This window comes from Arctopsyche grandis, chromosome 5 (genome assembly GCF_051622035.1).
Source record: "Arctopsyche grandis isolate Sample6627 chromosome 5, ASM5162203v2, whole genome shotgun sequence".
Classification (NCBI taxonomy): domain Eukaryota; kingdom Metazoa; phylum Arthropoda; class Insecta; order Trichoptera; family Hydropsychidae; genus Arctopsyche; species Arctopsyche grandis.
In genome coordinates this window covers 13458174-13476315 of record NC_135359.1, presented here as the reverse complement: position 1 = coordinate 13476315, position 18142 = coordinate 13458174, and the positions used below count along the sequence as shown (strand labels likewise).

General features: G+C 33.4%; 1 protein-coding gene across 1 annotated transcript in view; it reads left to right on the top strand.

Annotated features, from left to right (window-relative positions):
• The first annotated feature begins 495 nt into the window (after positions 1-495).
• LOC143911935 (uncharacterized) overlaps positions 496-18142 on the top strand; it is a 31975-nt gene continuing 14328 nt past the window's right edge. Inside the window, exon 1 of the mRNA XM_077431036.1 lies at positions 496-588. The gene's annotated coding sequence lies outside the window, so the exon portion shown is untranslated. The remainder of the gene's footprint in view (positions 589-18142) is intronic.

Genomic DNA, 18142 nt, shown 5'->3' with positions numbered 1-18142 from the left:
ACACAATTTAATAGAGAGTTCGTAGACTTTTCGTGTGTGCGTGTGTGTGTGTGTGTACAGTCGAAGTTTTCGCAAAAGTAGGGGTCATAAGATATGTTTTGAAATATTATAATTGATTATATATAATAATTTCAAACAGAGTATGAGTAATTCGGAAGCTGTGGCCGACTGGTTCCATCCTGGCAATAAATTTGTCGGCAATGTGGAAGTAAAGCAGTAGGAGGGGAGTAGCAAAGCGCGACTGAGGCCTTCTCTCAGACATTCGTTGGCTGGCTCGCGTGGTGGCAACACGTCCGTCGGTTCCTTTGCCAACAAACGTCAAAAGTTTGCAAAATTATATCAACTGTTAACTGTGTCATAATTTCACTCAATTGTAATCAGTGGAATGCGTGGAGTTCGTGAGTGGACGTCCGATTGATGTCCTCGTGATTCACACCAGCTGCCGGAAACACGTCCGGAAAAAACCGCCAAAACCAACGCTACGTCAGAAGAAAACTCGTCGTGTGGGTGCAAAACTTCAGGGTGGATATGTCATAAGCACATGCGATAAGAGATAGTTCGTCAACGCACTGAAAAACATTTAGAAAAGTAAGTTCATTTAATTAACATTTTTCAACTCTTCATTGGATATGATTTCTATTGATATTGGAATGTTGTATGTTCATATGTTCATTTTTAAAACGTATGGTATAAATTTTTAATGCAAGTCAACCGTCGCTGTTCTATCTCATGTTTTTTACCTACTACAATAGTTGGAATTCCCCAAAATGTATCCATCGCTTTTGGGAAAGTTTTACGAACTTCGGGTAAAACCTGGTTTATGTAAATAAACTCAGGCAGTCATTTAATTCGGCTTAATATGTACAAAAAATTTGCAAGTACAGTTGTGTATAATATAAATAGGTTGAGTTTAAATCTAAAACGTATTTCGTTAAAAAAGCACTTGTAACTTTTACGAATACTTTTTTTTTAATTTATAAAGCTAAAATGACAATGTTTTTTCTCACATTGCCCAAATACGCGGTAATTTTGTCGACTCGAATAACAAACGAAATTGATCGGTTGGAATGTTCGGCTGGAATAATATTTAGCAGTCATATTTTTATTTATTTCTTATACGGGTCATATAGAGACGCGTACGCACGTTCGACAGTTTCATCGTTTCTCAAATTTCACCTTGGCGTTGTACACAAACAAGATTTAAAATCCAAGAAAAACAAAACTCCTTTATTGACTTGGAACTGTTGGTTCCAGCGCAGCCACAACCTGGAATTCGCAAATATATGGCGAGAGCGTGTGCAAGTCAGCAATATCAGCTTTATTGGCATTCTCCGGTTTCGGTCGGTTCTCTCCCATCAACCTTCAGCAAATAGCGCAGAATTATGACAAAGTGCCAAATAATAAATCTCGCCAGCCGAGCCTCGGCGTGGCAAATACACAGCCTCTATTCCCTTCCCCTTTTTCGACCTTACACGTGTGTCCGAACGGGGGAAAGTCGAAGAAAAAGCTCCAAAATATAATATTTTCCGCGCGACGTGCTCATCCGTTCCCTTTTGACACGATAAGTAAGTGGTCTGTATTTGTTTTTGGAAAACTTTGTCACGGGACAGTGCTTTCTTCCGGCGAATATTTATTATCGGAAGAACACGGCCGCCACTCTGTGACACATTAGACGCTAAAAAAATCAACACATATAATTCTCTTCGAGATGACGTCGTATAAGTCTAGTGTTTTTGGTGATTTCTTATATAAAATATTTAATAATTATATAGCTTTTTAATTTTTTTTTCTATATACTCTTATCAAATGAAACAAGAATTAAACGAAATCAATTCAGATTTAATAATTTACAGATGTCAAAGGGGTGGGGGTAAACAACAGTACGCATATGGAAATACGTAGTCTGCAAATTTAAAAAAAGTCTTAGTACTAAAATCAAATCCCTTATGTCATTATTAACATTTAGAATAAAGTTAAAACAAAAAATTTCCTAAAAAGCTTCGACAGTACATATACATTTTTCTTCTCATCCATCTCATTATTCTATTCAAATTGGGGCATTAACGCTTACATTTTTATCCTCCTAGAGATTATTTCACCGTCTTTGAAATCAGTCTTTCTTCGATGGGTTTCGCCAATTACATTTTCTCATGTTCTTTTTTACACTCTCCAATAACTTTTGCCAACTTAACCGAGATCAGGAGGATCAAAGTACAATTAAAAAAAAAACTCAATGAAGTCTTACAAATCTTGAATGAATAGTAATTGACATAAGGTAATTAGCTGATTTTTTTAGTTTAATAGTATCCATGGATGAGGAGTCGGTTATAAATTTACCGAATCCGACTCCAACTTGATCGATCGATCATCTTTTCTCATAAAAATAAAAGATATCAAAAATTGACATGCAACCCAATTTATTATTTAATTATTGGTAATTAAATAGGTATAAATAAAAAGTTAATAGTATAACATGTGTGTATGAATTTCATATACAAATAAATCAATGAGAAAAATCAGAATAAAAAAAAGTATGAAACGGAAGAACAATCGGTTTTGACCACAACACATCAAAATACGTGCAATTCAACGATTTAATTTACAATGTAATTTAAATTCATGATTCTTATAAAGAAATTATTAAATTTATTAGTAGATTTACTTCAATAAAATTAGAGACTCTAGTCGACACATACCTTAATACTATCAATTAAAGGAAATAATAATAAAAGGAGTCGGAGACGAAGAATTTTACCACTCCGATTCCGCTTGAAATGCTCCGATTCCACAGCCCTGATAGTATCATACATATAAATGTAGATATTTGGCAAAAATAACTTTATCTTAAAGAATTATTTCTATTACTAATTTTAATTTGGGAAGCATTATTAACATGGAAGATACACGTTTTCAAAGAATCACTACTCAATAGCTGTATTGTGTGTTCGCTCTGTATCACTCGTTGAATGTTGAATTTACATATCATTCAAACATTTTTGTTTCACGAAATATTTTTTGTTTGTTCATATTACAAGTTTCAACCCAAGCTCAAGTAACGGGAAAGCATTTGGATGCAAGGTGGTCGTTGGCGCCACGTGAAAAGGATTATATTCATAGATGCAGTGGTACTGTTTGAAGTACATTTGGTCGCCAAGCATTCTACCTCGAACTCGAATAATAATATTGTACTTGCAAATCCTTCCCCCTAAATTTTGAAAGTCTCTTTCAAAAATTATACGGAGTCAATATAAAATAGTAAAAATATTCTGTGTATTACCGAGAGAAACTTTTTTTTGATGATATTACACCCAGTGTAATACTGATTACTATTTCAAAATATATGTATGTAAATATAATCCTATAAAGTTAATGCATGATATGTAGGATAATGATTTTGTGTAAGTTAATTCTTAAGCGTGAAAGCTATGTATTATTCAAACATTTTTCACGTTCTAGGAAACACCTAGTTCAACTTGCTTTATAGTCTCAGTTTTTTTGGCACATTACAAGTTCAGAAGGGAATATTTTATTTCGCGTAATAATGCATGAAACTAGTCTGTGTGTAAACATTTACTCTAGAGATGAAAACAACTTTTACGATTTTTACTATGATCCTATAATATAAAACCATATATGTACGCGTATGTGTACATATGTAAGTATACTATAATATTTGTAATACTTCTAAATTTACATGATATTAAAAAGTTAGGTACTTAATTTAATTTCGGTTTGAAAATAAAAAGTACATTTCTATCTAGGTTAAATGTTAAGTTACCATTATATTAAATTTTTCCGCGAGCAATCATTATGCGAAATTGATATTTGGTGAATTTTTATTACAACTAACAAAACTTACATTTAACGATTGAAAGAATAAACTTCTAGGCTTTACGTGTAATAAAATAACTTTAATGCAAATTCATTCCTTACTATATACATATGTAAAGAAACATTTCCATACACAAATATTTGCTCAGTGAGATGTATAAAACAATCAATCATTCAAAGGTACTTGGATGGAAAATGGCGGTAATTCAGAAGTTGAAAATCATTTTTTCTTGTATGAAAAATTCGTATGTATTTCGTTAACTTTTATTTTATTAACCATTAGAAGTTTTAGCTTTGCGATAATGCAAATTTATTTTAAATATAACTTTTACTGTTGTATATACCAATATGTACATAGAAATTTAATCCGCATAGGTAACTTCTACGTAAGCTTTCAAAGACGCGCTTCGAGATTTAATTTATATAATAAATATATTTAACAGCGTTTCTGCCATTTTATTATTTTATAGTTAGTATCTATAATGTAACTCTCAACCAGGTCTAAAATACTAAATAAATTATACATAATTATTTATTTTCCCGTTTGTAATATACTTGTTACTATAATACTACGTCTATAACTTGAGTATTATCAGTGATAGACTTTCAATAGAGTTTTTAATTCAAAATATTATGTTATTTGTATGTATTTTTAAAATACACCCTTAAAATATTGAAAGCCTCTGTCGATAAATAATACGTTCGATGAATAATAATAAGCAACGTGCTTTAGGTTGATTTTAATTGGAGTCGAAATTAATGGCAAAAATATGGAAATCAATGTGCCATTTGGAATGTCGTGATCGTAAGCAACGACGAAACCCTTAAATCGTGTTGCTCAAACTTGTCCTAAGCTTTCGATGTCGAATGCAACAATTTGAATATCGGCGTGCGGATTAATCGTCTAATTCCCATGCTCGACAGATCCGAGCATATAAAATTTTTAAAAATGACGAATTTCACACAATGAATACGTAGAAATCCAGCACTTAAATTAAGAAAAAAAAAAGGAAGTCGACTCAGTAGGAATGCGGAAGTTTAAAGAATCCGATTTCAGTCCACCAGAAGAATTAAATATAAATTATTCACATGACTAACAATATTGTAGTTATAGACTCAATGAAGCTTTTTACGTTTCCGTCCACTTTGCTTCCTAGATTTTAATCTTGCGGTGGTCGATGATGCCAATGGGTGGGTAAATGTTGTCATTGCAATTAGATCATCGTCGATCGCTAATATACGAGCACTTTGATCGATCGCATACAGAACTTACACATGCAATAATATTCATGTTTTCGATGAGGACATTACGCCGCTCGTGACGCGTAACTTACGCCGGTACACGGAGCGTAACATCAACGCCGTGTCGATAATGGACACGACATTGTTCGCACCCGGATTATCCAAACACAAAAAGTGGGATTTCACAGCACACCTGGGACAGATTAAGACCCCAAAATGAACCACCAGACTGCCTGTCTGAAAAGGTAACACACAAATCTGTATGTCTAGTAAGCCGATTTCGTCTGCGGAATTTACATCTGCAGAACAAACTTTAAAAAGTATCGTTAATTTCACAAGCGACATTCGCGCGAATTAATCCCGTACTATCATTATAAATAACTTTGTTTTCAAATTTCAAAAGCTTCCTCAAATGTGTATTTGGATTCGTTGTAAACGATTATTCCATAATTTACACAACGTGAGCGGCACACGCTAATCATAATGGCCTTACGATTATAGTTCGTACTGGAACCCACGCTAATAATACTCGCCGAATTAGGAATATTATATATATTTAGGATAAGTATTTATTTAACCTGACGTCCAGTCCAGTGGACATAAAATTTTCAGATGTCTTATTCATTATGGACTGTCTCATAAATTGTTGTTAACGTGTACGTATATTTACATCCTGCGCGTATTTCAACAGCTAGTCTAATAAATATGATCAACTTAGAATTATTTAATGATATAATAAACTTTATTGGTTTATAAAGCGTATGGGAAAATTATCCAGAAGCGTTTGAAAATTCACAATTTTCTCCTACATGGTGAAATGTACAGCCACTGATATTTTGGCAAACCTCCACATACTCGTACTACTGTCGTCTGAAAATCTTAGCACAAATTATAACCTGGTATTTACAATGCATATATGCACGTATATATATGTATAACAGCAGATAATTTATCGTTTCGAAATTTTGACAACTATATTCAAACTACATGTACTAGTGGGTGAATTGTTTTCTTATTTTACATCAAATGATTTTAATTTAAATTGTTACATCCATACAGTTTATAGAAGCAGAAGGCCAGATATAAAAGCATTGTAAAAATAAAACAATAGTAACATATACTTACTTAAATGCATCGATATCGGATTTCTAATAGGTAAAAGCACCGATTTCAAAAAAGCGCACTATCTGAAAAGTGTTCGGTTTCGATTAATTTAAAAGGACTTGATATCCTTGTTTATCCGAGTGGATATTTTAAAACAAGCGTTTTTATTGATGCCAATAAATTTTGAATGCAATAGGAAGAGCTTCGCTTTTGTTATTTTATGTTTAGAAGTGTTTACACACGTTCGCCCACACGAGTTGTGTATAGTGGCGGGAGAGTACAAAAGGTAAGTGCATTCATTCGGGGCGTGCAGCATCATTGCATTAGTCATGTGGGACATCGTCGTCGGTGCAATTTGCACGCACAATTATCGCGATGGTTAATAGTGGTCATTACATCAACTTCTAATGACGCTCACCTGCCATTATTTAAATCGAGAACATTAGGACTCCCTGTCGGCGTGCGACGGATTGTTGTCTCTGAATGTCTATACAATGGTAATTTTAAGATTCGAAACGCAGTTGCATCATAAGATCTCAGGGGGAGATTAGTAATCGCCGTAATTTTTTGCTATCAAGATCGCTCCCGTTTAAATTAATTGCTTCAGCAAAGCATCGAAACAATTAATTCGCCTTCAATTGAGATTAAACGAAACATCGTTTAAAAATGCAATAAAAGAGCAATCTTTCTATTACACTCCTTCGGTCATAGGTGGTATTTAATATATGTACATATGTATACATACATGCATAATGTATTCTAATCTGTCTCAATATATTGAATTACATTTAATTATGTAAGCAGTAACTTTAAAATTAAATTTTGAATTTATGTACAATACATTTTTTTATTTTAATTTGAATATCAGTGCATATAAAAATTATACGTTACACTAAAACTTTCAATAAAACTTTAAAATTTTGATTATCCGAGCGTTTTTTTCCGTTTTTTTAATGCAGCAAACTTGCAAGATCGAATAAAATTTTCTTTTGTTTACATCCTTCATCGTAAAACGTAATTGAGTTTTTACTTTGAGGAAAATGCGATTGCCTTCTATTGCCTCGTCTTTGCGGACAAAACCGATTTACGACTTGTTTTTGGCTAAAAACTTCACTACTCCTTAACAAACGTGTTATATTATGTGCACAATGGATGTACTAAAACTACCGTAAAATTGTCTGCATTTACCTTCATTGTTGTTAAAATTCCTTAAACATATAAAATGTATAACAAATTTGTGTGTTTTGCAAATAGTACCTAGACATGGAGTGCAATTAAAAGTCCACAGAAAATCTCTTCCTAAAACGGTATAATAAACAGCCAAGCTATTATTATTTAGAATAGTTTTCACAAAAAGGTTCTTGGAGAAGTTTTTGCTAAAAGCATTGGAAAGTGCACGTGTTCGGGCCGAAAGCTTCAGCAATTATTGTTAAACATTTTAGGGTTGTTGGCGCCAGCAAATTGTCCATTTAATAAACAATACTGTGTCCGAAGTTAACAACACGTGGCAAACACATTTTTATAAATGACAGACGAGTCGTTAACTGCAGCAGTATATATATTTTCACCGGATTCTCAGAAAGCCAAAAGATAGTCCTATCAAACACTGAAAACATTTTTTTATTAGCGTTTCGCTAGAACACCATATCTCACATGTTCAAAATTACTAATGATGATATCACTTCCATATCGAAATGTGCGTCGTTGACGAATCATCAAAACTACTAATCGTCATTTTTCATAAGCAATCGTAAAGATAAACTTCGCTAGGGGAGTATTTTTATCGATTGTTTAACAGCTGGACTCGAAAAGCCGACGAGTGGGTATATCATAACATTCATAACGTCGATGACTCCACTCTCACCGCACTAAAAAGTAAGAACTATGTATTTATTTTGGCTTGAAAGTCGCAAAAAATTGGCACAATGTTACGTCGTGTAAGTTGTCCCCGACGCTTAACTATACATATCTACGATCGTGAAACTCGAAACCACGTTTTAGTTTGTTGTTTTTTGACAACGAGCTTCTTCCGTCTTCGGTGTGATCGATCAAAATAGATATACTCGTACATGTATACTCGGATGTGAGCTCGCAAACTGTTTCCAAGCGGAAAACTATGACAACTAATAAATTTTCCCGTTTTTATTGAACGTTTACGGCAGTGGAGTGCAAAATGCAGCCACACGTGACTTCGACAATGGATCATTGAGAAATTCTTATTCTTAAGACATTAACAAAGATGGAACTACTTACATAAACTGAACATTCTGATCAATAACTGAATTCATTCTCTGGTATCTGATACGTGTGTGTAATTCGAAAACTGAATCTACCTCCTATTTTCGTTTACAGTTGGTTACATAGTGTATTATCTACTTATTTCATCTTTCAAAGATTTTATTTGCTAACCATTATGGTAAATATCAAAATGTTTATGCGTAAGAAATACATACTGTCATTCATTAAAATATTTTAAGCGAAACATTTTTTTCAACTGAATTTTTTAAGGTAATCGTATTCCGAACAAAAATATGACGATATATTTACATATATAATTTTAGCGTCACTAATAATTTAACGTTTTATTTGAAGATTTTATAAAAACACGTGGATAACTTTAGACAAGAAACAGTTTAAAAAGAAGCTTTCAAATTGGTTAGTCAACCTCTGAACGCTTTAATAGATTTGAAGATAAATAATACGACTTTTTTATAACAATCAATGATAATAAAGATTGACTGCTAAAAGTTTTAAATGATCTCAGAATAGATGATATTTATACAAATTATTATCACTATTGACTGATTTTGCCTTTATAGTACATAATTATTTGTACTATAAAGCGTATATACATACAAATGTACATATAATATTCACACATAAAAATCAAAAGCAACAAAATTCTACAATCCTTTCACAAAGTATGATTGTATAGGTAGTTCTATAAATTCAATGCCAAAAAATATAAGCACAGATTATACACCAAATGTTTTCATATTGCATTTGTTAAAATATAGTACTGTTTCTTAAATGGCAATGCTCTTTTGATTACATTAAAATTCGACGTATGTTCCGTCTACCTCTTTCGACTTGTTTACAACTCGATTTTGCATCGAGTGGCATAATTGCCCGTCGAACCATCCACGTGGCCGAGAAACAAGTCTGTATACACATTTAGGTCCCGAGCGACGATAGGGATCAGTCCATGTGGACTTAAGTGGGATAGTCCACAAATCGCAAACGAGAGAGACCGGATGCTGCCGTATTTAGTATTGGTTACCACACCATTGTGGCCTACACGCGCTCCGATTCTGCGACACTGCTTGCCGGAACTGAACGCCTACCATCATTATCATAATAGGTTGATGGACGACGATCGTCCTTGACCCGCTATCTTTGGACCTTAGGATCATCCCTTAAGTCTGGAGATGTAATCTGGAAATTTTCGGTATTTTGATTGTGGCTTTGGATGGTGCCCGTGTGCGGGGGCGTTAAATGTGCGCGTCTGAATACGCCCCTGCACCGATTAACGCTCTATACAGTTGTAATAATGAATGAATATTGCCATAATTATAGATCGTTTAGCAGACTCAAATCCATCACTGTTTTTCTACATTATGTTGATTGGGAGTTGTATCGATTCGTGGAAGCAATCCTTCTAAGAATAATATTATACAACGCTATAGTATGTCTATCAATACAAAATAATATCAACACAGTAGTGTTAAAGATGGAGTAATATCTGATCGATTTTATTAGAAACCTACATATACCTATACATTTGTCATCATATTCATTTGTAAATAAAAACCCACATCTTTCATATATGTACATATGTGACATTTTTAGAAAGGGAAATATTTTACATCTTGCTTTTGCCATTTTTCAAAATATGTACATATAAAGTGAAGTTTTGGCAGTAATTACTAGAGGTAGGATAGCCAAGGTGCCGCTCCTTGTTCCATTGTTGTAAATCCTTTGTAAAAAAGGTTCGGCAAACCTTTAACAATGCATTTACAACATTTGAACAATACGCGGCACCCTTTGGGTCCGGGCTTTATTAATTACTTTAAAAATATATCAGAATTTGTCAAAATTAATTACTGATACTAGCCATATGGACCAGAAACGATATTTTTCACGAATCTATTACAAACCATATGTATAATATTTATGTATCAGTGGCGTGCCGTGATGTTATGACTATATTTTTCAATTTTGTGCTAATAGAAATATCCTAAGTAGCTATATTTCTTAATAATACCTTGTTTGTCTTTAAAACTTAATGTTCTGAATGATTTGTCGAAAAATCAATCGATAATACAACATTCCATGGCCCTGTTATTTGTTTCTACGCGTTTCGCACTGATTTGTTCTGAAGGAATCGTTTCGCGAGCTGAGTCCCTTGTCATATTTGTACTCAAACAGTTATTTGTAAATGTGTTTTGTTTTAACAAAAAAAAAATTCATAATGATATTTGATATATGTACATAAATCAGAATAATCTTTGTGAAAATTCCATCAATTCTTGAAGAGACGAATAATTAAAAAAAGTATCGTCGATGGAACGCTTTTACATAACAATTCCGCTATAAATAACAATTAGTACCGCGGAGGAAAGAAAATTGAGACGGCGAGTCCGTGCAAACGAACGACGCGGCGGACCATACCATAACAATACACAACCACTACCACTACCTCGTTAAGGCCGATTCCGGGTTCTAAAATTCGCTAATCAATGTGAGTGAACAATATGGAAAACTAATTTATTGTAATTGAATTGTTAATAGTTTTAAATTAACTAAAGGATTTTAGGGGACCAGCTAGTCCCTCAAGTCCAATGACGGCACGCCACTGGGTATTAAGGCATTGGAAAACATCAAAGACCTTCATCTTTCTTTCAAAGTTGTCCATATTTTTTGTTATACACATATGTATGCACCTACTAAATACTGTGCATTTATCGTGTAATATTCTCTAAATAATTGTAAGAAGCATAACCAAATACATAATAATAAAAATGATTCTAAAATTCCTAGGGAATGCTTAAATGACTTATCTATATCCAATTAGGATCATACCAAATTAGAACAAAGGAAAATATAATTTATGATACACTGGATGACTATAATGGAATAATTCCCCGACAAAAGTCGTCAGTTGATATAATATAATATTATGATAGCACGTTACTGTTAGGCCATAAACGTACGAAATGTCTAAATAATCAGATGCGAGCTTTTACCATAAAAATTAATATGAACATCCTATCAATCACGCTCCTATGAATAATTTTCCCTCGATATATTATCGAAATCATGGGTCGTATAATAAAACACGTCAATAAAATTTAGACATGCTAAATTACATACGATTGAGTCAGGCAGCAGTTCAACCGGTACGGCAGATTTCTCAGTAGGATCGTAAGCCAAAAAATTTTCATTGGAATTCAAAAACGTTTTCTTAAATCTGACGTTAACTTCTCAATATTTGATTCGCAAGTGCTACGTATCGAAATCATAATGTAAATAGAGTTTAATTGAATTGTGTGGTGTACACGCTCGAATTAGCGAATACATGGACAGAGGTTCTGGATCATCTCAACACTCGGCCACTATGTATCATTTTCTTGCGTCATGTGGTAGATTGAAACGCTCTTGCCAGGGCAAATACATACATATATACATATGTACATACGAGTTTGTTGCCACTCTTAAATAACCGACTCAAATGCTGTGTATGTATCATGATAAATGGCGTAAACGTCCATCTATCCGTCTGTCTACCCTGTTCGATCTCGATTTATACACTTTTTACGTAGAGAAAACCTAAAGCGTTTAACTTTAGCGATTTGAACGATAGTAAGTATAAAACTTGTCAAGGTTTCAAAACAGCGTTTTCCGACGCAAACAACCTTCGCGAAACTTGCGAATTCTATCAATATAATATGAAGAACGATCGGCTCGGATTTGAGGATTCGTTTGCAAAGTTGGACTACTTTTTGTGAGTGATATTTGCCGAATAGTGTAATTTTTTATTTAAAATATGTGTTTTTAATCGATATTCCACTAGTTAAAGTGAGTTGAATTCATAAAAACATCACCTATCCATCAATAATTTTATCGCAATAGAATCCTCGCTGATGAAATTGAAAAACTCAAGACCGTTCATCAAGTAAAATACATCTAATACCTTAGATGTATTTTACACATACACAATCCTAATTAAGATATGGCCTTCTTCAATTCACATATTTTAATACGCTTTGTGGAATTTCGTATTGAATGACCACCAAACGATCCAATGTTTCCGCTTATTGGTTGATTTTGGAGGTGAAGATCAGGGCAAGTGGTCCAAAACCCTTCTCGGAATAACTGAATATTATTGTATCCATAACTTAAATTTGATGCAGTCAATTCTGCTTAGAATGTTCGATTTTGAATTGTATCTGCTGTATTAAAATTTTTCACCAATTGATTTTTACCTTCTGTAAAGTTTTTATGAAAATACTCATCCGTGGTTTTGTATGTTATGACGAAAAAGATCATCAATCAATGTGTATGGCCAGTGATGACTAGTCACCGGAGCCTGAGGGGGCCGTGTATTGTTCAAAGGTTGTAAATGCATTGTTAAAGGTTTGCCGAACAATGGATAGCACTGTGACTATCCTACCTCTAGTGATGACGTATGGATGCGAAACTTGGGCATTGAACCCAAGAATGCTGCATAAGGTCTAGTGCACTCAAAGAAGTATGGAACGCTGGTTGGTATAACGAGGAGAGATATAATGTTGAATGAGTGGGCTAGAAGTCTGATAAGGGTAGTGGATATAGTGAAGATATTGAAATCGAAATCGAAATATCCTAGAATCGAAATATCCTAGAAGTGTGACTATGAGAATATGGAGAAGCTTTCATACAGCAGTTGATGGCGAATGGCTGTGAGTGATGAAATATCTCATAGAATAATTTTTTTGACGAATCGAAAATTAATGTCATGATGCCAGCTTTGGATGTAATAATTTCAACAATATTAGAGAAGACCAAGACATTTTGACTTAACACGATATTTAAATATAATTTTTAATAAAATACACATCTAAACATTTACTAATACATTGACGGAAATGATGAATGTGTGAATTGAAGGCAAAAATTATACCAGGTGTTGCCGAGCTAGTCTAGAATTAAGTATGATATACATACATAGATAGCTGTTGAACCCAGACAATAGACGACCAATCCGTTTATGAAGAAAAATCTTGATTCCTGAGAGTGTGTTATATTTTTTCTGTCTAATTATACACGTCAACCTTATTCGTGCGGGTTAACATGAATAGAATTCTCCTTCTAACGTAAAATGACATTTATTTGGTCTAAAAAAATCAATGTTTCCAAAATCGGTCAAATATTAATATATTAATTCTATTATATATATATATATATATATATATATATATATATATATATATATATATATATATATATATATATATGTATATATATATATGTATATATATATGTATATATATATATATATATATATATATATATATATATATATATATATATATATATATACGTACTAGCTGAACCCGGCATGCGTTGCAATCCCACAGTAAGCACACAATTCCCGTTCCCATTTGTCGGAAAAACGCAGGCGGCGAACTTGACTTGACTTGAACTAAAAAAGAACAATAGAAGACGGCGAACACTTTTTCAATTATTCAATTGTTTGTTTATTTTACCCTAACAACGTAGGTTGCGAACTGATTTGAAATTATTTGCCATGTCATGCCACTTATTCCCGTTTTTGGGGATTTTTTTTACAGAAACCATCGCGGACATGCACTTACACAATAAATCGTGTAAGTTCATCGCAATCGATTGAATGGTATAGGAACGCATACGTGACAGACAAAAATTGATTTTTATGTATGTATATGTACATACATATATAAGAAGATAATATATGTATGTACGAGTACTATGAATCACAAAATTGACCGTTCGTAATCCAATACTTTACGGTAACACTCTATGGTCAGTGGGAATTAAACGCAAAAGAAAAATTACGATTAAGAACTAAACGATCACAATCCATATTTGTGTAAATGTCAATCGTGGTGACATTTCGCCAAAGTGGAGCAATAATAACGACGTTTGACGTTCAATGGGGGGTGCCCTCGAGCGCATGCACCGGCCATGGTGAATAGGCTATAATGAATTGCGTTTTAAATGGAAACTTGTGCGATTGGCCATCTCGCCCACGCGACCAATTCAAAATGTGGGATTCGACTGACGACGGTGATTGAAAAGTGCGGAAACGGACAACATTGTGGCGGGAAAACCTCCGAAAGAATATGTTTTGTCATCGCAATCAATTACCGAACAAACCATTGCGCAAAGCCCACCCGTGGGCTTGACTTATCTCGGGAAGCGCCGCGCATTTCGTGGGCTTTCGTCGTGGGCTTCGAGATAACGCGTCGGGTAACTAACTATTCCGAAGAAAACGCGGCTTTTCATCCGATCAATCCATTTCGTATTATAAATGCCGAATTTTCACCTTCGTGTTTCGGCGATCGGACGCAGATTAACGCTAATATGGATTTCGTATTCAATTACATATCTTGACTAATGGAATATACGCTATGTTTTCCGTAACTGCGTAACACACCATTAGCGATTTTTTTGTTTATTTGTTTTTTTTTATTCTCAAATAACAATGAGCGGCAAAGTTTTGATGTCATCTAATTCCGTTTATTGCTTATTTATTCATGAGATTTGAGATAAAGTAGTTTCCAACCGATTTTTACTGCTAATTAACGTTTATAAAAGTAAACTTCCTTCAAAAAACTCATACTAGATAGAATAACATTTGTTATATTGCAATTGTTAGTTAACTACTTGTATACTCTCTTTTTGATGTTTGCTTGTACATATGTATCTATATATCATCATCATCATCTACAGCCAGGATTGACGGAGGAGAGGGGGTATGCAAATAATCAGGGCCCAGCTTCAGAAAAGTTCTGGCCGTAATATTCGATAAAATGTAGATATGTATGTTTTTTAGAAAGTATAGTTTAGAAATAATCGATATTTTTGCATAGTAGAATTTCCGAAAGGCTGAAATATAAACAAATAAATATAAAATATATGTAATATCACAATATAAGTTTTCAAAATGTTACTCTTGTTTGTAATTGAAAATATTATCAAATATATTTTTTTAATTATAATCGCTTGCAATTTAAATATGCATAACTTTTTTCTGATACTATATTTTATAAACACATACTAGGTTGAATTTTTTTGAAAATTGCATACGAGTCCGGTTTCTTCCGACAGCCATTCACAATCCACTGCTGGATGAAAGCCTCTCCAACACGCTTCCACTCAACTCTGTTTTGCGCAACTCTCATCCATCTCACCCCACACATTTTCCTAATGTCATCTTCCCTGCAGTCTTCCTTTTACCCTTTTGTATTCTCTCGGGTACCATTCTATTACTTCTTTTGTCCAACCTTTGTCCATTTTTCTAGCCACGTGACCCGCCCATTGCCATTCAATCTATTTTTCAGTATTAAATAAAATAAATATATAAACGAAAATATACATAAATGCGAGGACTGTGTATGTTACAACCGCTCGTGACAATAGCCTCGAGTGCAGTTCATGTATCAATTCTTTTCCAAAACCTCCCGTTGAAATATCAACAGGCACAAAACCATATGTACATATATAAATACATACATTTTTTTACGCATAACTTGTTTCGGTCAAAATATATTGAAATTGAAAAATTAAAACCAGCACTAAAATTTAATTGAACTGTTTCAACGTTTTCTGTTTTGGCTCAATGTGATGATGGATTTATTAATTCACATAATTTTACAATCAATTGAACTTGATACTGCTAAAATATGACGGGTCATCATTAATTAAATGGTTACATGAAGAGGTATGTAGGTATTCACGATAATATTGGTATTAAAGTTATCAGTTGTGGTATTAGAGCTCTGATGCAACTCGTGCCATCATCGGATCCGATTTACCTCATAATCGTAATCTGCTACTTATGTATGAAATCATTATGATAATACACCTACATATTTGATTAGTCAAATATTGCAATGACATACCACATACAATTATCAATCACAAGCATCGGATCCATTATTTTATTTAATACAATTTTTCCCCAGAAAAGGACTACAATACACTAAGGAAATAACTACACATATCCTCACCCGAACACTTCGCTAAATCAGCAGCCACAAAATTCTAAATATCACAAATACTCATATGTATGTATGTGTGTATGTATGTATGTATGTATGTATGTATGTACATATGTATCTACATTACAACGCGCTACATGATCTTCAATAACGTGCCACCTGATCAAGATAACATACATACAAAGTGATATCCAATGATGTAAAAAAATCACACGAGACTTCTGTCATGCGTAACATAAAACTTAGCTATTTACATGGAAAATGTTTTGAACACTGTTTCGCAGTCATATAAGACCGGAAGTAGAGTACTCGTACACTTGGACGATCTTAGACCGAAATATATGTATGTACGTGTGCACATCTACTATTATTCATTCATTTCATGTCAGGGTTAAGGTGCTAAGAATGGATGAATCCAACGGTGCATCCATTCATGCGTCCGTGCGGGCCGATGACTGACCGGCATAACATTATAGTAGTGAACGTGCGTGGGCGCCCTTATTCTATTTATAATCACAACACACGTGGGCGCATAGAAGACGCATCTTTCTTTTCATCCCGTCCACGCTCACCATCACTAAATATTTTCATACTTTTTTTTAATACGATAGTAAACAAAAGTGGTTTCAGCGAATCTCAAAGCGTGTAATCCATGCACGAAGTGTGCATAATCAGTTTCATTGGGAACACATTCTTAATGACCTATTGTTCGAATTTTACATACATGTGGATCCTTCTTTACAAGACTATGCAAATTTTCAAGCACATCATCGAGTCGAATTAAGAATTGACTGGGTAATTTAATTCATTCAATCTGTCTACCACTTAAATGTAATCGTTGCTGCTGAAAGCATCCGTCATCTTGATCAGCGTCGAAATTAAAAGTCTTAATTGGTGAAGAATGACGGGAAAGATTAATAACTCAGGTAACGGCCTGCGATCACTTCTATTTAAAACTTCCGTCTCAGTGCCAGAATTGAAGGATCGAACTTTGTAATTTAAATATCATAATTCTGAAAAAAGATTTTTTTAATGAGCGCTTCAACGTCATTAGTGTTTTACGGTTTTATTGAAATTTTCAACGGGTGATAATTTAGAGATGTTAAGATTCGAGAAATCTTCAATTTTGATTCCGAAAAGCTTTTATTGTCCTTTATGTTATAATACTGCTTTATTGAGCATTAAATATTTTGCAATGAATATTTCCTTATTCTATTATCATTACAGTGCTATAAATTGTAATACAAGTTTTAACAAAAGGAAAAACCAATATATTAATAACAATAAAAAATTGTTAAAAAAAGTTGATGATTTTAGAAAAAAATTACTTTTTATGTTAAATTTTAAAATATGCATTGTAATTTATATCGAGGTTACTCAATTTTGCCAATAATATAAATCAAATTTTAATTAATACTCATTTTTATATTTTCCTCTTTTTTTATTTATATCTATGTATAGTGACTCATCGTGTCAGTAAACATCAAATGCTATATTGATAAATTCATATAAATGTTGCAGAATCATTATTCCAGCGAACGCCTTGCAAGACTTATAGACGAACAATGGAAACCGCCAATGGTTGTGTATTTTAAACCAATAAACAAATATAATCAGTCGTTTATCGTTATTGCGACGTTATAAGATCAATTCACCGCAACACTTCAAAAATGTGTATATATTTATCGATAAAACTGGTAGCGCTGTTAATTAACATTGTG